The following is a 21,383-nucleotide window of genomic DNA, read 5'->3' as shown; positions in this document are numbered from 1 at the left end:
GGTATTTTCAAATGTCTTGGATTTTCCTTCAGTAAGCACTAATAAGAACAGTTGAGACCGCACAATGATGGCAGACATGGTGCTTGAAGATGATTCTCAGTGATGCAGGCAATCCTGATTGGTACCTCAGGCTCTGACTCAGGAACCATTCTCCAGTTAAGAACAGAGGATGTTATTAACCAGACAGTTAACTGCAAGCCTGACAACATTCTGAGCTTGTGGAGTATCAGACTTCCAGATATCCATAGAATCAAAGAATCATTTTGGTTGGGAAAGACCTTTAAGATCATCAAGTCCAACCATTATCTAAGTCTACCACAGTCTTGTGCTGAACCAAGTCCCTTAGCACCACATCTAGGTGTCTTTTAAACACATAACAATGCTTAGTCAGTTTCCTCTTTATCAGCTTCTGTTTCTGTCATCACAGAATCATAGCATGGTTTGGATTGGAAGTGACCTTAAGGATCTGGAAGGGACCTTAAAGATTATCCAGTTCCAACCCCACTGCCATGGGCAGAGAGTCCTTCCACTAGCCCAGGCTGCTCAAGGGCCTGTACAACCTGGCCTTGAGACACCTCCAGGGAGGGGACATCCACAACCCCCACAATCCACAATCATCTACTCTTTGGCTGCAGTAGAACACACAGGGCTCCCTGTGTGGCTCCGCAGAAGCATGGGAATGGATGTACCAAAGTTCTGAATCTATGTGACTCTGCATTCCTCATTAATGAACGGTCTTACTGGCTGTGCTATGTTATCTTCAGTGAATTTCCCAGCTTGCTTCAGAGAGAAACTGCAGGACCTAGCAGGATAGTTTAAAAAAGTTTTCTGACCTTCAAAGAGAACCAAATGCAGGCTATAAATTGGGAAGATTTTAGAGGTGGGTAACATCAGAGAGATTACAGAATCTAATCCTCAAGATGCACATCACTTACCTAGGAAAAAAAAAGCCCTAGATTTTTGTTTCTGATGTCAATTTCTTTCTTATGTACTTCTTATATAATGCTCAGACTTCAGTATCTGCTGCTATCACCACTACTTCAAAACCTATCAAAACCATCTGATTCATCACAACAGTACCAAAGTACCTCCCAGGAGTAGATTTCATGACTTACTAGGGCCAAATGTAGAATTTCATTTCAAGATGAGTATAATTCATGACTTACTAAAACCTAACATAGAATTTCATGTCAAGATGACCATATTTCACGACTAAGACCTAACACAGAATTTCATTTCAAGATGAGTATAATTCATGACTTACTAACACCTGTGGTAGTTTTAGGCTATGCCTTCAAAATTTAGCTGCATATTTCGAGCAGAAAAGTAGAAAAATGTAAATAAATCACTATTGGGTGTAAAAAGGAAAACAAAAGATTATTCTAAACAAATTCACTGGGTACATGTCTGGGATAAGAGAAGCCGTATCATAACAATTCTTCACATTTCACTTCCATTCCCCTTCCTTTTCTCTTCTCCTCTGATCTTGGCTGTTCTGCTTTGCCCAGGAGAAGATAATGCTTCTGGCTGATCTTGAGATAAGACTAACCCTGCTTTCTCCCAGCTTCTTTATCTCTTGGTACGAGGAGGGTTTGGGAGGTTGGGGGGGCAGTGGAATGGTTTCCCTCCCTGGTCTCTTTTCTGACCAGGGGGGTTTCCGTGTTATTTGCTAATTGTAACTATCTGTATAATATTGTAAATACTGTATATTATGTACATATTCATTGCATTCCATTGTAGAGTGTAGTTTTTGCTTGTAAATACAGCTTCATTTGCTTCTGAGTTAGTCTGGCTAAAGTTAATGCTGGGGGAAACTTCAACCCACCACAACACCTAACATAGAATTTCACTTCAAGATGCCTGCTAGTCTATCCTAAAATGGAAAGAAGACTCATTTTCTCTGTCCTGCAAACATTTCAGTCATTAAAACATGCACTTCTATTCCCTATGGGGGAATAAAACCACCCCCTCCAACTTTTCGACCCTTCTCCTGAGATCCCCCTAGTGGCATATGGCCAGCAAACTGATACTTAAAGCCATTTACCCAAATATGAAAAATGCATGCTTTAGTGCCTGCCTCTTAACCCAGTTATGACAACTGCCAGACAGACATCAAAGTCTGAGACACACTGCCAGCATGCAGGCTTTGCTGCAAGACTAACCCAGATATCACTTCTTTCTTAAAACAAAAATTTGCTTTGTGACTGATGTCTGTGAGGACATAATTAGGCCAAAAATCTTGCACATTGATTTAATCTCTGAAGTCAACACACCTAAAGATTTAGAAAGCGAGGCAGAGCCATGTAAGAAATATACAGGGTATCTCCTATGACTTCTGCTCATTTTTAAGGAAACAAAGTGGAAGAAACAACCATTCCCTTTGTACTTATCAGGGCTTCTTTGGCTGTACTGATCAGAGCCAGCCTTAGCCAATCATCTCTGGTGATCCATATAAGAGGAAAAATGTATGCCAAGATAAAAAGGCAAGATAATAAATGCACAAGTCTAACAGCATCCTTTAATAGACACATGAAGTAGTGCAAAGAATTGCAATATGAGAAAGGGCTGAAAACCAAGATGTCTCTGTCTTCCACTGACCTTCTCTTTGGTTAAAGTATACCACCCAAATGGGAGAAACATGGATTTGGGGGGGTTGTTTATTTGTGTTTTGGTTGGGGGAGGAAGGGGGGGGGAGGAATTGGAGGACTTTTTTTTTTTTGTCTTGAGAGGACTGAAACCTACCTCCCTAGGGTGACTGTTGGTTAATGGGTAAGAAAGACCAGAGGAATGGAGATTGCATTCTTAATCATCAAAGCTGTTTTCTATTCTTTTTTTTTTTTCTGCAAAGGTTCATTGGACCAGAATCAGATGCAAGAGAGTAAACATTAGTCCCTAAGGGAGGCGCCTGGGTTCTAGTCTGTGTTTCAGAGTTAGTTTATGTCACATGCCACAACTGTTTAGTTTAAAACAAAAAGCTGTATTTAGCATCTGAAGCCCAAGACTCCTCTTTCTTGCCATGTGCTTGAAGAAAGGTGCTGAAGAGCCCTTTCTCTTTTCCTCACATGATCTGTTGCATCCAAAGTGTCTTTAATACTTTTAGACTTAATGTGGAGTAGTTCCAATGGGAGAGACTGGTGGGGTCCCTACTGCAGAAGATAGAAAGCTTGCTGACTAAAGCAAATGTCTCTTAGGCAAAAGCAAAAGTAACCTCAGGTTCCTTTACCTTAGATGAGCCTTGCTCAAATTAGGGTGCACTAAAAGAAAGAACAAATTGGTTGGATGGTGACAGCCAGAAGGTACTGGTCAATAGCTTGATGTCCAGATGGAAATCAGTGGCAAGTGGTGCTCCTCAGGGGTCCATACTGGGACCAGTGCTGTTTAATATCTTCATCAACACATAGACAGTAGGGATAAAGAACTCCCTCAGCAAGTTTGCAGATGACACCAAGCTGAGTGGTGTAACTGACACACCTGAGGGGTGAGATGTCATCTAAAGAAACCTGGACAATCTTGAGAAGTGTGCCTGTGTCAACCTCGGGATGCTCAACAAAGGCCAAGTACAAAGCCTTGCACCTCGGTTGAGCAACCCCAGGTATCAATACAGGGGGCAAGAAGGAATGAAGATCAACCTTGTGGAGAAGGACCCTGAGCTGGCAATGTGTGCTCGCAGCCCAGAAAGCTAATCATGTCCCAGGCTTCTTCTAAAGCAGTGTGGCCAGCAGGTCAAGAGAGGAGATTCTGCACCACTACTCTGCTCTGGTGAGACCTCCGCTGGAGTACTGTGTCCAGCGATGGTGTACCCAGCACAAGAAAGACATGAACCTGTTGAAGCAAGTCCAGAGGACAGAGCACCACAAAAACAATCAGAGGGATGGAACACCTCTTGAGGAGTGGGAAAGTCTTGAGAACTAAGGATTAAACAGTTGCAATATCACAAGAGAGAATCAAGGAAAAAACAGGAGTATGCAGGTAATGAGAGTTAGCCCTGTAGCAAAAATGGACTTGACGTGATTTGGAGAAGCAAAGCAGTCCTGCTCTAGAGATGTAGACAGTATTTTATGAAAAACAATACCAAAAATAGGAGCCCACTGACTTTATAGTTAATCCTAATTCATCACTTGGGTTTAGTGAGGTCAGAACCTTTCTTGGGAAGAACTTCTAATTAAACTTTAATTAACTTTTTATTAAAGCTTACTGAATCAACACTGAGCAAGCACAACCTTGATTTAAAGGCTTCAAAATCAATAGCAGCATTGACTAATATCAATATTACATTGTACCATCACTTAGTTTGAAAAAAGACTCCTATAGTTGGCATCTATAGTTGGGTTTTTTTTCCCCCTGTACTCTGGTTCATAGATAAGCAAATAATAAACCCCAGTTTGTGTTATGTACATAAAGAAAAGGTTACTTTAAAAGGTTTGGAGAAATAGTGAAGTGGCTTGGTTTTGTTTTTTTTACATCTTAGCTCCTTCCAGAGAATATAATTTATCAACATCCTTTGAGTTCTATGCTTTAAACATGTAAGAAAAACCCTGAAGCTCAATAATTTGGAGTTCTGAGTTCGCACAGGGTGTTGTTAATACATTTGCAGAGGCCCATAAAGGCTGAGAAACTCTCTTCCCTCTGTTTTCTTGCTATTAATCAAGTTTCTGTGCAAAAGAAAATATTGTGGGAAATAATGGGATGGTTTTCCCACAGGCTCTTTCAGTACAGACAGAGAATGGCATCGCTGTTGGTTTGGTGGGGCTGTTTTTGTCTCCAGTACAATACCCTCCTATCCCATCAGCACAATTTTTTGGGGGTATTATTATTACTACTATGGAGATAGTGAAAAGCAGGAATACAACATTCACAGGCTCTGCCAAGTGCAGCAGATTACGTACATGAATGGCTAAATGCACACCAGGGGGTATGATTTAGGTCAAATTTCTTGTTTCATTTCAAAGGTTATAGATTTTTAAGCCATTCATTGTTTAATGCACCACACAGCTTGCACCCATACTAATATACAACACGAACTGTCTTTTCTCTTGTTTTTTTTATTGCAGAAGGAATTTATGTTCCTAGGCAATGAAGACTGACAGAACTTGATAGTCGGTAACAAACTGCTATGAGTGTGTCACAAAGCTCTAAGTCAAAGGACAAAGAAAATAAGAATTCATTTAGGGGCAAATTGAGAACTGAAATCCTTGGGGATTACGATACAAACCACCTTCTGGTTCAGCAACTGCTCAAAATGTAACTAGAAACAAATTGATGCAAAAAGAAAAACAAAACACCAACCCAGTCATACCACTGTGAATGGTGTGATTAATGAAAATGGTGCTTCTTTTGTACTACTTAAATGGAAGACAAACATGTATTATGAAGCAAGTCACATGAGTTTAGACAGTCCCCCAACTTTGTTTGTTCTCTGACAATCAGAGGAGAGATTCTTTCAAATGTTCAGCCAGTAGTAGAACAGTCCTTAAAGCAGGACAGACAGGTTTAAACACAAGGAATCATATTATATAGTAGTCTGATTTGTTTTGTGCATTTGGTTTGTTTAGGGGGCTTGGGGGGGCTGTTATGCTGATTTGTTTTACTTTCCTGTGAGCCTGTTTTATTCAATATTTTAATTTCTGAAAACATACATTAACAAACATTTGAAACGTCTTTGCCCCAATTACCAAGTGACCTGGTAACCACCCTGATCCTAACAGTGGTGGCCTGATGTGAAAAAGAGGAAAATAAGGGCATGCCTTGAATAGTATGGATTTAATACTGCTGTCTCTGGGCTTGAAAAGCTAAGATCTGTGCTAATGGATACAGAGAGGAAGGGCTGAACAGTTTAAAGCAAGACAGATCCATATGTTCTCTGCATGTGGTCTGGGACCTACAGAGATTACCTTTCATGCTGACATAATTTGGGGGGATAGCTTTTTTCCTATCAAATTCAGCCTGAAAATACTAGAATCAAGCATTAGGAAAGGCTTGGGGATACTGATATAAACAGATAAACAAGATATCCTCCATTACACTTATTTATAATTAATCATATTTGCATCTATGCTTTATTTAAGTCCCCATTGTTCAAACACAAAACACATCACCTCCTTCTGCTGGACTGGAATGAAAAATAAATAACTGAGGAGCAGGACTTGGAATTACTTGTAGCATACCACCACTGATGGAAGGCAAAAAGAACACAGAACTAAAACCAGCTCTACCCTGGGGAGAGAAGACAAAAGGGAAGGCCAGTAAGGAGGGAATATGGCACTAAGGCTAGTAGTCATAGATTCACAGAATGGTCTCGGTTGAAAGGGACCTTAAAGAGCACCTAGTTCCAAACCCCTGCCATGGGCAGGGACACCTCCCACTAGCCCAGCTTGCTCAATCCTTCATACAGCCTGGCTTTGAACATCTCCAGGGAGGGACATCCACAACCTCCCTGGGCAACCTGTTTCAGTGTCTCACCACCCTCACTTGAAAGAATTTCTTCCTTAACTCCAGTCTAAATCTTCCCTCCTCAAGCTTCAATTCATTTTCTCTCCTCCTATCACCACAAGTCTTTATAAAAAGTCCCTCCCTGGCTTTCTTGCAGGCCCCTTCAGGTACTGGAAAGCCACTATTAGGTCTCCCTTACTGAGGAAGAGAGAAAAGGATAAGTCTCAGAGAAAGATATCAAGAAGGAAAAGAAATGTGAAGGGAAGATATCACTGGCAACACAAAGCTATGTCCTTAAAAGATTCTGTTTGCAATTGTTTTCTGCCAAGTGGCAGTCAATGAGCCCTCTGCCTCTGCTGAATTACTCATTAATTATTCTAAGGCTAAGCAGGGACAGTCAGCCAGCACCTGGGCAACACACAGGGTAGAACTGCACTGGCTCAGAAGGGCTCCAGGGAGCTTTGCCCCTCAGGTTGATGCAACCTGCCTTTGCAAATCAGGTAAGCAGATCCACATGCATGGAAGCAGTGTTAAGTACCAAAAGATGGTATCATGTGCTTTCACTCTCAGATTAACAGCCAAGAATCCCAACGGTCACCTGAGCAGCAATTATTCATTCAGTAACACAGGTATGCACACAGGTCAAAGCAGCAGTTACACAGGATCTCACCCAAGGGCTGTTAAGTCAGCATAAAGACTCTCATCAGCTTCAAGAGAATTGGGAGATATCTCACAGCTTTCAGTGTACATAGCTGGCCCCTGCATCACTCTGGAGACTAGAGTCACCACCAGAGAAGTCAGAGGGAAAGTCCTGTTCCTGTCAGCAGCAATAATGTTGATTCCTCTGCCTTCAAAACTTTGGCATGGAGTTACAGTGTGTTGCCACCAACACACTTCCAGAACTATCATTTCTGCTGCATGCATTCTGATGCTTCAGTGCACTCTCAAGACACTCACCATGATGCTTTTGCCTCAAAAGAGAAAACAAAAAGTTCTGACAAAGCACAGTAAAGAAAAGAGAAGTGATATCGTTTTGAGTTCAGGAGGAGTCAGTATGTCACAGCTCTCCCAGATGATCAGAGCTGTCTTGTGTCTACATAAGCTAGCAGCTCTCACATCAGTCTGCTTCAGAGCTTCCTGCAGCCTCTGCCATCTGCCTGGAAGTAGCCATTTCCCAGAAAAGCTGGCAAGATGATGCCACCTAAAATGAACAGTACTGGGGGAGCAAGCTCATGTAGACTCTACACTGGCTCATTTTGAGTGCTTGCAGATGGCCAAGTGAACAACCACTCCCAATGTCATGCCTGACTAAAAGGATCTATCACGATTCTAGATGGCTAATTAGCAACTAGCAAAAGGGACATATTGTGTCTATCTGAGACTTAGACTGAGCCAAGGTCTCAGGCTGCTACTGCAGTTTTCCAGCTACTTTTCCCCCCCAGATTTTTCAAATATTCTGAGTTTTATGCAGCATTATTTCTGCACTACCATTTCTGACTGCTTATATAGGTCAGCTGAGTGGAAGACCAGACCATCCCTCATCTGGAATGTAAACCTACTTGTGGGACACATAAATGTCTATTCACCTGTACAGTTGGTGGTGTTCAGAAGAACTAAAACAAGCTGCACTGGCAAAAGCACAGTTTCATTAATACAAGCTGCATCTGTACTAAGGGCACTTTGCCAATATGCTCCATCAGTATTCCTGCTGGAGAGTGTCTCTTTTACATGCATACTACATCTTACAGTCATCATGGTTTGTTTCATTTAAGGATTTTGAAATAAAAACATGAAAATACCAGATAAGTATTGCACTGAGGTCATGATGTCTGGCTACAGATGCAGAAAGCCTGAGACCGTACCTCTGCAGACAGGAATTTCCCCATGCACCTCAGTGAAGATTCCAGTGTCAGCTCCCTTTACCTTCTCTGAAAATTGAAGTCCATGGATAGGACAGGGAAGTACTTTTTGTTAACATCCCACCATCACCTCCAGCAGCTCATTTTGGCACTATGCCTCAGTGACTCTGAAAGATTCCTAATTACTACTACTGCTGTTGGTCAAACCAAGCCAAAGGAGCTCAACAGGAAACTCGAGGCATAGCCCTAGTAAATAAGCCTGACTAGTCCTACAGAGAGACAGTGCACCTCTGTGAGAAGAAGCCAGGTTTATGGAGCGGGAAGGTACCATATGACTACCTGAAGCACAGAATCATACAGAATCACAGAATGGTGAGGGTTGGAAGGCACCTCTCAAGATCATCTACTCCAACCCCTCTCACAGAACAGGATCACCTAGAGTAAATCACACAGGAACACATCGAAGCAGATTTTGAATGCCTCCAGAGATGGAGAATTGATGCTGGTGAAGCTTTGAAAAACAGCAATACCCTTTTTAACTCTTATATTTTTCTGTTTCACTCCCTTATCTTTTTCCTTCCCAGCCCACTTCAGCTCATTGTCCAGCATCCTGCGTGGTGAAACCTCTACCACAGTCCATTGTATCCAGCTTTATTCAATATGACCTTTATCTCCTCCTGCAGATTGGAAAACTGATGGCAACCAGGAATTATTCTTGAAATCCATATTACAAAAGGAAAGGAGACCAAGAGACTTGATCTGCCAATTTATTTGAAAAGAAAGCAGGTAAGTTCTTGCTGCACCTTTTGGAGTACCTACACTGCAGACAGCTGCTAAAACAAGGCTTTTATCTGTGAGAGACATAAGTGGAACAAGGAACTTGAAGCTGGAAAAACACGAACTGGAACACAAATGCATTTCAGTAATGAAAAAAATAGCCACTGAAAGGCACCACAAAGGAGGGCAGCTCACTGCCCTTCCTCCTATAGAAAGAAGGAAGGTCAGTTTCTCAATTTAAGATCTGCAGGGTACAAATGAGTGTTTGACTATTCTTAGAGAAGTCAATTTCCAAACTCTCAGTAACCACTGCATGAGTAGGGTGTGGTTAACTGCTGCTCCTTTAAAGACTCCTCTCTTAAGCTGTGGATAAGGCAGCACTGCAGTTTTAGGGTAAATTAATTTGCGGCAGAAGTGTTTAGAGCTAGGAGAAGGCTCGTTAATCCAACTCTAAGCAACCCCTTGCACCTCCATATACCCGACCCTCTGAAGCCTTTCATATATCAAAGAAGAAAATAATAAACCCTAATCTCCATAATAGTTTGTATAGGGAGAAGAAGAAGCAACACATCTTGTACATTCACAGACCATAAATGTACAGGTTTGGGAAAAGAAAACGAAGCACAGGATAGTTATCAGAATGAGCACTCCCAGGGGTGAAGATCTGAATGCAGCCTCAAGGTTTGTGTTGAGGAAACCCATTCTTGCTGAGAAATACTACACAGAAATTACAGAAGGGATTTTATACAGCTTCATTAAGTGCAGACACTGCTACTACAGACACCCTCTCAAATGGGAAAAAAAAAAGTAAAAAAAGGAAATTAAAAGAATCAGGAATGAACACACAGAACTTCTTCCTATCAAGTCAGCAAGTACAAATGAGGCATTTCAACAAAGTACAACGGTAGTAACAGAAACTAAATTCCCTGGTGGCTGTGACAGTATCATCTACCAGGAGGTAGATGGTTATGGGATTTGAATTTCCATTCTGAACAAGGTTTTGCAGAACTGTGCTTCAAGGTATTTAAAGCCACTTCAGAGATAACCTAGTGCCCTGATGCAGAAGCAAGGAGCTGACAAACCCCTGTATGTCAGGATAAACTACTGGGTGCAAGTGCCAAAGCCACATGCCCACTTCATTGTGGGTCTTTCCATATCCCCTCTGTAACATCAGGTTAGATTTCTTAGTCTGCTTTATACGTATTTATAATTGAAAATTTGTACTGTCGATGGCAATATTGACAAGAAAACATTGACAGGAAAACATAATTTGTTCTGATCAATAAGAGAGGGGCTTTAGCCAGGAAATATCGAGAGGCCTTATGCTCTCTGCTGACCCAAGGGGATTCCTGGAGTGATGTAACCACAGTAATACCCTTTAGACAATGTCTTTCAATGAGCTACCAGAGAAAAAGAGCTTCTCACGGATTCCCTCCTTCTCTCAGCCTTTTAGGGAATTTCCTTAGAAACGGGGAAAGCTCGAATTCCACGGTTGCTGTCGTGCTGGACTGGAGCAAACCCGCTGTTGCTCAGGCTGTGCGAAGCATTAAAGATGGGAAACTTTTTCCCACCTTCCTTTGGGTTAAGCCGCTCGGGCTGAGCCACAACCGGGGAGCCTGCGGCAGCCCCTCGCTGCGGAGCGGCCCAGGGGCACTCTGCCAGCGCCGGGAGGAGCCGCAGGGACCGGAGCAGGTGCCGCTGAGGCCGGCGGGGTTCACCGCAGCCCTCCCCGCCCGCTCCCTCCCCGGAGACGAGCCGCCGGGCTGGGAAAGCCGGTACAGGGCCGGCCGGTTCCTACGCAGCACCCGGGGATGCCCTCTAACCCAGCCCGGGCCGGCTGCCCCGGTTGGCATCCAGCGGCTGCCCCGAGGCTCCGCGGCCGATGCGCAACCCGAGGAGCTTCCGCTCCGCCCGGCTCCTCCACCGGGCCTCCAAGGGGAAGCCCCCGCTCGCCCCCTTCACCGCTACATCCCTGCCCCGCCGCCCCCGCTCTGGTGCCTTACCTCTACCGGCGCCCTGGAGATGCGGAGCTCACCGAAGGTGCCGCGATTCGCCCCGCCGCCCGAGAGGCTGCCGTGCCGTGCCGCTGCAGCAGGACCGCCGCCGCCGGCTGAATGTGCTGTCTCACGCTGGACAGGCTCCTCCCGAGCGCTGCCACCGCTACCGCCTTCCTCCTCCTCCCGCCTCCTCCCCTCAGCACGAAGGGCCTGGGGTGGGCTGCTCCCACATCCCCTCTCCGTCACCCCCGCGTGCCACCCCCTCACTGGCGCAGGTTTCCCGCCTGCAGCAGCCTGAGCGGCAGCTGCGTGCCAGCCTGGCGATCTGCCCAGCAACGGCTTCTTCACCGGCCCCACGACAGCCTGGCCATCGCCCACCGCCGCCTCCACGGCATGCTTGCCACCATCCCCATGGCAGCAGCCACCAGCCCCGCAATGGCTTAGCCATCACCCTCAAAGTTGCCTGGATAATCCCCCCTCCATGCCAGCCTTACCACCCTTACAGCTGCCTCACCATCACCCCCACAGCAGCCCCACCACCAACCTCACAGCAGCCTCACCACTACCGCCATGGCAGTCTCACCATCAACCCCACAGCAGCCTGACCATGAGCCCCAGAGCAGCCTCACCACTACACCCACAGCAGCCTCACTACCATCCCCACTACATCATCACCACCCCCACAGCAGCCTCACCATCCCCCTCACAGCAGTCTTGTCACCACCACTGCTGCCTACCCATGAGCCCTGTACCTGGCCAGATGTCATGAGGGCAGCAGGCTTCTACAGATGCCCTGCCCCTTTGGTTTCCCAACAGGCAGAGAGCTCCAGGGCAGGTGAATGAAAGCCAGCTTTTATGGTTAGATAAGAGCAAGGCTGCCCAAAGACTGAGATTTTGGGTTGTCTGTGTTTTCTCACACCACTCCTGTGGTGGCAGGTACCTGAGAGGAGAGCCAGACTCCTAGCCGCACACTTGCTCCTCTCACCACAGTGACACATCCAACTCCTTGGAGAGGGCAGCCAAGCAGTGCTGTTGAAAGAAGTCCATGTTCCTGCAGATTGCATCCACCTTTGCTGTGGATAACCCAGCTTCCCTCTCCTTCTTACAGCACACATATATGTTGCCCCACACAGGAGGAAAACACATCCTTTGGTACCACAGTCTGCTCTATAACAAAACGATGTCCTGGACTTACTGTTCTCCAGCCGTCTGATCCAAGAGACCAGGAGAGATGACACCCTTCTGAAACTTATTCCTGGAGCCACCTTTGGTTCGTTTTGGTGGGAACTGATAACTCAAGCCAGTGTCATTCCAGGTCTAGGGCCTGTCCTGGGAAAACAAAAGTATAGCCAGACTTCTGAAAAACCATCAAGGGGCCCTCACTACAAGAAAGACATTGAGGTGCTGGAGCAAATCCAGAGAAGGGCAACAAAGCTGGTGAAGGGTCTGGAGAACAGGACTGGTGAGGGGCAGCTGAGGGAACTGGGGTTGTTCAGCCTGGAGGAAAGGAGGCTGAGAGGAGACCTCACTCTATGCAACTCCCTGAAAGGAGGTTGTAGCAAGGAGAGGGTTGATCTCTTCTCCTTAGAAACAAATGTTATGACAAGTGGGAGCGGCCTCAGGTTTCACCAGGGGAGATTTAGACTGGATATTTGAAGAAATACGTTGACTGAGAGGGGTCTCAAACTCTGGAACAGGCTCCCCAGGCAGGTGGTTGAATCCCCATTGCTGGTGTTTCAAACAGGCCAAGATGTGGTGCTGAGGGACATGGTTTAGCACTAGACTTGGCAGAGTCAGGTAATCATCGGACTGGATGATCTGAAAGGTCTTTTCCAACCCAAATGATATTATGGTTCTGTTCTATGATTCACATCACCTTCAATTCCTGCCAGACCCAGATGGACTTGCACCTGGCCAGGAGACAAATAGCTCTGAACAGGACCAAGGGCATCCATTGAAAGTGAGGTCACCATGATGAAATAATAGCTTGTCCTTATTAAAGCTCCTTATTAAACCAAGACTTTTTCCTAATCAGACACTCAGAATTCAGTTTCAAAAATTGCTGTTTGCTTTTTGGAAATGTTTGCCTTGGTCTCAGCTTCAGCATAAATCCCAGCGAGTTTGTTTAGGTTTCTTTGGATTGTGCATCATTTGCAAATTCTCTGCAAACTCAGCAGATTCCTCTAAATTGTTCCTGACCCAAGAGGCCTTGGGGTCATTTAGTATTCCTGAATCGACAGATCAGGCTAGTTCTCTGTGGTGCTCAATGAGGTTCTGCTGTTGCTAATGTACTGCCACATACACAGAGCCATGATAGGATAGAATAGAATAGAATAGAATAGAATAGAATAGAATAGAATAGAATAGAATAGAATAGAATAGAATAGAATAGAATAGAATAGAATAGAATAGAATAGAATAGATCAGGTTGGAAAAGACCTTTGAGATCATCAAGTCCAACCTATCACCCAACACTATCTAATCAACTAAACCACGTGCCACATCCAGTCTCTTCTTAAACACCTCCAATGATGGTGACTCCATCACCCCCCTGGGCAGCCCATTCCAATGGTCAATCACTCTTTCTGTGAAGAACTTATTCCTAGCATCCAGCCTAAACCTCCCCTGGTGCAGCTTGAGACTGTGTCCTCTTGTTCTAATGCTGGTTGCCTGGGAGAAGAGACCAACTCCCACCTGGATACAACCTCCCTTCAGGTAGTTGTAGATAGCAATAAGGTCTCCCCTGAGCCTCCTCCTCTCCAGGCTAAGCAACCCCAGCTCCCTCAGCATCTCCTCATAGGGCTTGTGCTCCAAACCCCTCCCCAGCTTTGTTGCCCTTCTCTGGACACGTTCCAGCAACCAACATCTTTCCTAAACTGAGGGGCCCAGAACTGGACACACTCACCAGTGCTGAGTACAGGGGAAGAATGACTTCCCTGCTCCTGCTGGACACACTATTCCTAATACAGGTCAGGATGCCATTGGCCTTCTTGGCCGCCTGGGCACACTGGTGGCTCATGTTCAGCCTACTATCAACCAGTACCCCCAGGTTTCTTTCTGCCTGGCTGCTCTCCAGCCACTCTGACCCCAGCCTGGGGTTGTTGTGGCCAATGTGTAGAACCCAGCACTTAGATGTGTTAAATCTCATGCCCTTGGACTCTGCCCATCTGTCCAGCCTGTCAAGGTCCCTCTGCAGTGTCCTCCTACCCCCCAACAGATCAACTCTTGCTCCCAGCTTGTTGTCAGCTGCAAACTTACTGATGATGGACTCAATCCCCTCATCCAGATCATCAATAAAGATATTGAACAGGATGGGGCCCAACACTGATCCCTGGGGGACACCACTAGTGACTGGCTGCCACCTGGGTGTGGCACCATTCACCACCACTCTCTGGGCTCAGCCCTCCAGCCAGTTCCTAACCCAGCACAGAGTGTTGTGGTCCAAGCCATGGGCTGACAGCTTGGCCAGGAGTTTGCTATGGGGGACGGTATCAAAGACCTTGCTGAAGTCCAGGTAGACTACATCCACAGCCTTCCCCACATACACCAGGTAGTCACCATCATAGAAGGAGATCAGGTTGGTCAGGCAGGACCTGTCCTTCCTAAATCCATGCTGGCTGGGCCTGATCCCTTGGCCATCCTGTAGGTGCTGTGTGATTGCACTCAGGATGAACTGTTCCATAATCTTGCCTGGCACTGAGGTCAGGCTGACAGGCCCTGGTTCCTCCTTCCATGGCCATCACATTGGCCAGCTTCCAGTCACCTGGGACCTCTCCAGTGAGCCAGGACTGTTGAAAAATTATAGAGAGTGGCTTGGCCAGCTCATCTGCCAGCTCTCTCGGCACCCTAGGATGGATCCCATCCGGTCCCATGGCGATCCAAGCAGCGGAGCAGGTCTCTAACTACTTCCTTCTGGATCACAGGGAAACTATACTGCTCCCTGACTCCATCTGCCAGCTCAGAAGGCCAGTTGTCTGGAAGACAACCTATCCTGCTATTAAAAATTGAGGAAAAGAAGGTGTTAAATACCTCTGCCTTTTCCTCATCTTTAGCTTCAATATTCCCCTCCATGTCCACTAAGGAGTGGAGATTGTCCTTGCCTCTCCTCTTGCCATTAGTATATTTGTAGAAGGATTTTTTGTTGTCCTTCACAGCCAGTTTAAGCTCTAAATGGGCTTTTGCCTCTCTATTTTTTTTCCTTCATGACCCAGCAGCATCCTTAAACATTTCATGGGTTACCTCACCTTCCTTCCAATGATGGTACACCTCTTTTTTTCCCTTAATTCACCCAGAAGTTCACTGCCCATCCAGGCTGGCCGTCTGCCCCGGCAGCTCATCTTCCAGCACACTGGCACAGCCTGTTCCTGCGCCTTCAAGAAGTCTTTCTTGAAGTAGCTCCAGACCTCCTGGACCCCTTTTGTTCTTAAGGGCTCTTTCCCAAGGTACCTTCTGAGTTAGTTCCTTAAGTAACCTGAAGTCCACCCTCCGGACGCCCAGAGTGGAGGTTTTGTTGCTGCCCCTCTTAGCTTGACTGCAAATTGAAAACTCAATTATTTCACGGTCACTGGACCCCAGACAGCCTCCAAACACCACATCTCCCACCAGCCCTTCTCTCCTTGTAAAAAGAAGGTCAAGCAAAGCCTTACCCCTGGCAGGCTCACACAGCAGCTGTGATAAGAAGCTATCCTCTACACACTCTAAGAACCTTCTAGACTGCCTCCCCTCTGCTGTGTTGAGTCCCCAGCAGGTATCTGGCAGGTTCATGTTGCCCATAAGAACAAGGTCTGGTGATCTTGAGACAGCCTGTAGCTGCCTATAAAATAATTCATCAACCTCTTTATCCTGGTTGGGTGTAGCCATCAGTTACAGTGCTCCACTCATGTGAGTTGTCCCACCACGTTTCTGTGATGGCAACTACATCATTACTTTCCTGCTGTAACAAGACTTCCAGCTCCTCTTGTTTGTTGCCCATACTTCGTGCATTAGTGTACATGCACTTCAGCTGTGCTGCTGGTTTCACCCCTGACTTCACCTTACCACACTCAGACTCCTGTCTGGCAGTACTCTTGCTAGCAGGCCTGGGGCTATAGAAAGTTCCCCAAGATTGAAAACCCCAAAATTGTGTTGGTGGCAGCAGCGTCTGAGCCACTTGTTAATGACACCTGCTGTCCTGTTCCTTTCAGTATTCCTTCCTGCAACTAAAGGTATTGATTTTGAAAAGATTACCTGTGCCCCTGACCCCTCAGCCAGTTTTCTCAGAGCCTTGAAGTCCTTTTTGATTGCCTTTAGACCTCTAGTTTCAACCTCATCACTCCCAACCTGCATAACTATCAAGGGATATTAATCAGAGGACTGTACCAGACTCGGCAGCCTTCTGGTAACATCTCTGACCCGGGCCACAGGGAGGCAGCAGACTTCCCTGTGGGAAGGATCCAGCATACATATGGGGCCCTCTGTTCCCCTCAGGAGGGAATCAGCAATAGCAATTATCCTCCTCTTTTCCTCTTTTTTGTCAGGGAACAAGTCCTGATGCAGGGGGCAGGCTAGTTCGCTTCAGGCAACACCTCAGATGGTGTGTCTTCTGTCTTCCCATTCACCTCATCCTCAGCTTCCAGCACCCCATACTTGTTTTGCAAGGGCAGCTGGGAAGGTGAGGGCAGCTGTGAAGGTTTTACTTTGCCTCTCCTAACAGGGACCTGCATCCGTTTCCTGCTGCATCTTGGGTCACCTCCCTCTGCTAGGGGAGTTTGCAGAGCCTGGTTCCTCAAATACAACTCCCTTTCACATTCCCTTACAGTCCTAAGTCTATCAACTTCTTCCTTCAATTCAGCCACTAGATTAAGCAGATAATCGAGCTGCTCACACCTAATGCAGGTGTTATCTCCATTGCCCTCCATTTCAGATGCCAGGCTCCAGCAGTCTCTGCAGCCGGTTGCCTGGACACCTGCCTGCTTAAATTCAATCTCAGACTGGGTCGACACAGATCTTCTGAAGACAGCTTTGAGGTGAATTGCCACCGTCCCTATCCCTGGCCACTGACCAACTGGAGAACACTTCAGGAACGAGCCCACGTGGCTCAGCACCTCCCTCCCCCTGGTGAGAGCATCGCCGCTGCAGCAGTCTCCACCCATGCCGCACCAGCCTCTCAGGAGAGCAAAGATGGCTCGGGGGGGTGGGGGTAGGTCGGGGACGTGCCGTTCTGCACGGTGGGTGCCTGGGTCCTGCCTCGCTGCGCTGCAATTGCAGAACGTATACATGCAACACGGCATCATAGACTGGATCATGCCATCACATTTCATATCAGGCACACTGATCTAGGTCATAAATCACAGAACTGTAGAACGGCTTAGGTTGGAAGGGACCCCGACTGCCCTGCCATGGGCAGGGACACAACTAGGCTCAGCCGCTCAAGGCCTTATCCAGCCTAGCCTTGGACACCCCCAGGGAGAAGGCACCCACAACATCCCTGGGCAGCCTATTCCAGAATCCCACTACCATCGTACTGAGGAGCCTGCCTTGCTCTGTATTCTTAACAGAACAGACAGACAAACTTTGGGAATACAAGACAAACACACAAGCAACCCAATTAAGCAGTTCTCTGAAGGAATAACTCACTTCCCTACAAGTGATGCTGTTTTCTCTGACCTCATCCTCACCATTGTCTTCTCTGATCCTCCACAACACAAGTTCTCACTTTTTCTGTGGATTTCTTGTTCTAAGGGCACAAATTATGTTATCACTAATTATAGGAGACAGAGATAAAATATTGAGAGTGCAGCAAGACAGGATTATATTCATTTTTTACAGAAAAAAAAATTCATTATGATTAATAATGGCTTTTGAACAGCACATCACAGAAACCATCCAGTCCTTTCAGCACACCCAGCATCTGCACTGAGTTTACATTTTCCCATTAAACACAAATCCATGCTATTATCCAACTTGCTCTGTTCTGGCAGGGGGCATTATCTGATGATGTTTTGTCTTAATTAGCAGGTGGATGTGCAGTGGGGCAGGGTTAAGACTATTTTCAAAATGTTAAAGTTCTCACTTTGTGTTGTAGCATCAAATTATCAGGTCAGCAGTTCCACACCTCTGACAAGATGCCTTCTCTCCAGCAGAGGTCAGTTGTACCTGGACACATAGCACCCATGCTGTCATGTACAGAGAAATCAAAGATGAAGGGCAAGTTTGGGGCTCATCACAGTCCATGAATTGTGTGGTTAAAAAATTCATTGGTTGTCTGTCCTCCCTCTTCTACCTTATAGATACAAGCTGCACCAGGGGAAGTTCAGATTGGAGATTAGAAGAAACTTCTTTATTGAAAGGATTCTCAAAGCCTGGAACAGGCTGCCCAAGCAAGTGGTTGAATCCCCAATCCTGGAGGTGTTTCATAGAGACAGAGATGTGGTGTTGAGGGACATGGTTTAGCCCCAGCCTGGCAGAGTTAGAGGATGGTTGGACTCAATAATCTGAAATATCTTTTCCAAGCAAAATTATTCTGTGTGAAAATGTATTGGTTTCTGTGGACATAAACAAGTGCAATATGTGGTTTATTACTAGACTGAAAAAGTTCAGAGGAAAACAATTTGATGTAATTCCTTTTTGAAGTTACTTTATATAGAGTTGTTCACATGGAACTTATTAATGAAGGCTGACATAAGTTGCTCTGACAAACCTATGATCATTTATGATGCCACATGAGAGAAATAATTAGTAGTGCATTGCATTTCCCTGCCTTAGGCAGCAGCAACTCCTACTCCACAAAGAGCAGTAACCAACAAGCAAACCCTCTTGGAAGTTTGTGCCACTGGAAGATTAAAAATTAATTTCAAAGCAGCCATTCCTAAGGCTTAATAGAAATGGCAGCACTGTTTTAGACATTTTGTATGACAGGCTTCACCTGGGCTCTGCAAATAACAGAAGCAGTGACAAAACACCTTCCAGCTTTTCAAAGGCAAGGGTTTAAAAAAAAACAAATCAAAAGAGAGAGAATGAAAAAATAAATTAGAAGAGGCTTTTAAAAAGTGTGGAATATCACTTCTGATGTCAGGTTTGTTGTTAGGGCAGTGAAGTCACTACAGGGCACTACTGCACGTGGCTTTAGGAATCTTTTCTTCAGAAGAGAACTAGTCAGGTAGTATTGGAAGAAGATGAAAAGTTAAGAAACAAAGGGAGAGCTTTGTTTACTGTTAACTTAAAGCAGTTGTCCAAGTAGACCATCAAGAAGAAATTTCTGCGAGCCTGAATGTCCACAAGAGGTGCAAGAATATAAATCACATGAATAATGAGTGTGCATGTATCTAATACACAGTCACAATAACCCCTCTGCCCAGCTCCAAGATCTTTGCAGAAACACATCTTCAAAGCTTAAAAAGCATGTATCTTAAAATGGACCATTTATTTCTCAGAAGGAAAAGTCACAACTAAGAGATGTGGTATAGAAGGAGAAGATAAAGAAGGTCTGTGGCAGATGGTTGAGTTCCACATTGTTCTGGACTGGGGGTGCTCTTCAAAGATATTGCATCTGTGTGCTCTTAGAAACAATTATTGCAGTGACAGGCCCTTTTCTATGCCTCCTTTTGCTCACTTTTCCTAAACATTGGCAACAAAGGGATTAGTGAGAAGGTCAGAAATACTAGTTTCAATAAAATTCTGTGGGGCCATGGGTAGGTAACTGAAGAACTTAGAAGACACAAGGTACTGGATTTCAGGATTTGCTATTCAGCCCGCTCACACAATGCCCAGAGTGGGCAGGGAAGGAGCAGCAAGGCTGCAGTGGTGTATTTTATTTTTGCTGCTATTCAGGCAGCAGAAAAGGAGATTAAGGGGGGCAGAAGAACACACTGATACTTGCAAGAAAGGAAAAAGCCCCTGCTCAAACAGAACAGCATTTACAGAAATTTTTTGACTGAAAGGGTTCTACAAGTCTGGCACAGGCTGCCCAGGGAGGTGGCTGAATCCCCTCGCCTGGAGATGTTTCCAAGAGGCAGAGATGTGGTGCTGAGGGACATGGTTTAGCCCCAGCCTTGGTAGAGTTAGAGTATGGTTAGGCTGAATGGTCTTAAAGGTCTTTTATAACCAAAATGATTCTGTGAGTCCATGATTTGACATTTGAGACTCTGTTAAAACACACCATTACTCAAGCTTCTGGTTTGTAACTGAGATATGGAAACAACATGCAAGAAAGAAAGCCTCTGGAAATGTTGTTCCTGCCTCTGTAAATAGCAGGTGCTTGACACATAATGGCACTGGTTCCTTTTATTTGATAAGGTTCAGTGTTCTGGGAAGGGCTTGGAAACACAGCAGCAAAGCAGACACCTTGGGAAGGAAATGGAAGGTTCTGGAAGACAGTTCGCTGAGCTTCAATGAATCACACAATTGTTTTGGTTGGAAAAGACCTATAAGATCATAAAGTCCAAACATAATCTAACTCTACCAAGTCTGATGCTAAACCATGTTTCTTAGCAAACGGTTGCATAGACTCTGTGGCCTGTAGAGGACTTCAGGCCTGGAAGAGAAATGGATCTGGGTAAGAACTGGATGAACAGTTTAGGGAACAGAGCCTGAAATACTCTCTTGGAACCCAAGCTAAAGAGATGCCTCCATTCAGCTCTGTTTTGAGTTCCTAATGACTTACAAACTCCTTCTCTGGAGACATTCAAAACCCACATGGATGTGTTCCTATGTCACCTGCAATAGGTGATCCTGCTCTGGTAGGAGTGTTGGACCTGATATTTTGAGGTCACTTCCAACCCCTACCATTCTGGGATTCTGTGATTCATTGAAGGAAGCAAAAAAAATGTCCGAGTTTACAGAATTATTGACAGAATACAGAGATCTTTACAATTATGAAGTCCTTTTGATAAAACACTGTCTTATTTTCCCACACCACCTTTAGTCTGAAATCAAATCCTTCATATTGGAGAGAAAACAACACCAATTTGCATTTTTCAGGCATCAAAGGATGCAACATTTCCTTAGAGCATTCCTGAAACCTCCCAGAGATCAACTTGAAGCTTGGCTTTACCAAAGTTAAAATCTGCAGTACCTACAAGGTGATCCATGAATTTAATACATCATGAAGATGTATTAAAATGTATGAAAGCAGCTGTGTGCTAGTTTTGACAATAAGCTGAATCTTAAGGCAAACTTCATCCAGTTGAAAGCAGAAATGCATTACGGAAAGATCATAGAAGAAAGCTCTCTCTCTAAAAATATCTATTTGAAATGTCCCTTATTTTTCAGGCTTAGTTCTGCTCAAGATAGTCATCTTCGCTGGTCTCCCCATTAGGCTTTAGGCATGAACTAGAGGGACTAA

At 45.3% G+C, this 21,383-nt stretch overlaps 1 protein-coding gene across 13 annotated transcripts in view; it reads right to left on the bottom strand.

Annotated features, from left to right (window-relative positions):
• The window catches only part of DYNC1I1 (dynein cytoplasmic 1 intermediate chain 1), a 203,899-nt gene extending 191,548 nt beyond the window's left edge, over positions 1–12,351 (bottom strand). For 3 of the 13 annotated variants that reach the window (XM_068157057.1, XM_068157054.1, XM_068157055.1), the window contains exon 1: positions 11,069–11,297. The gene's annotated coding sequence lies outside the window, so the exon portion shown is untranslated. Of the gene's footprint in view, positions 1–11,068; positions 11,298–12,257 lie in introns of those variants that run through there. The other 10 variants (XM_068157061.1, XM_068157064.1, XM_068157062.1 and 7 more) reach the window with 5 other exon arrangements.
• Between the last annotated feature and the right edge of the window lie 9,032 nt (positions 12,352–21,383).

Source organism: Melanerpes formicivorus, unplaced genomic scaffold (assembly GCF_026170545.1).
Source record: "Melanerpes formicivorus ecotype bairdi unplaced genomic scaffold, bMelFor1.0.p_v2 SCAF_35, whole genome shotgun sequence".
Classification (NCBI taxonomy): domain Eukaryota; kingdom Metazoa; phylum Chordata; class Aves; order Piciformes; family Picidae; genus Melanerpes; species Melanerpes formicivorus.
This window is presented reverse-complemented; position numbering and strand designations above follow the sequence as displayed.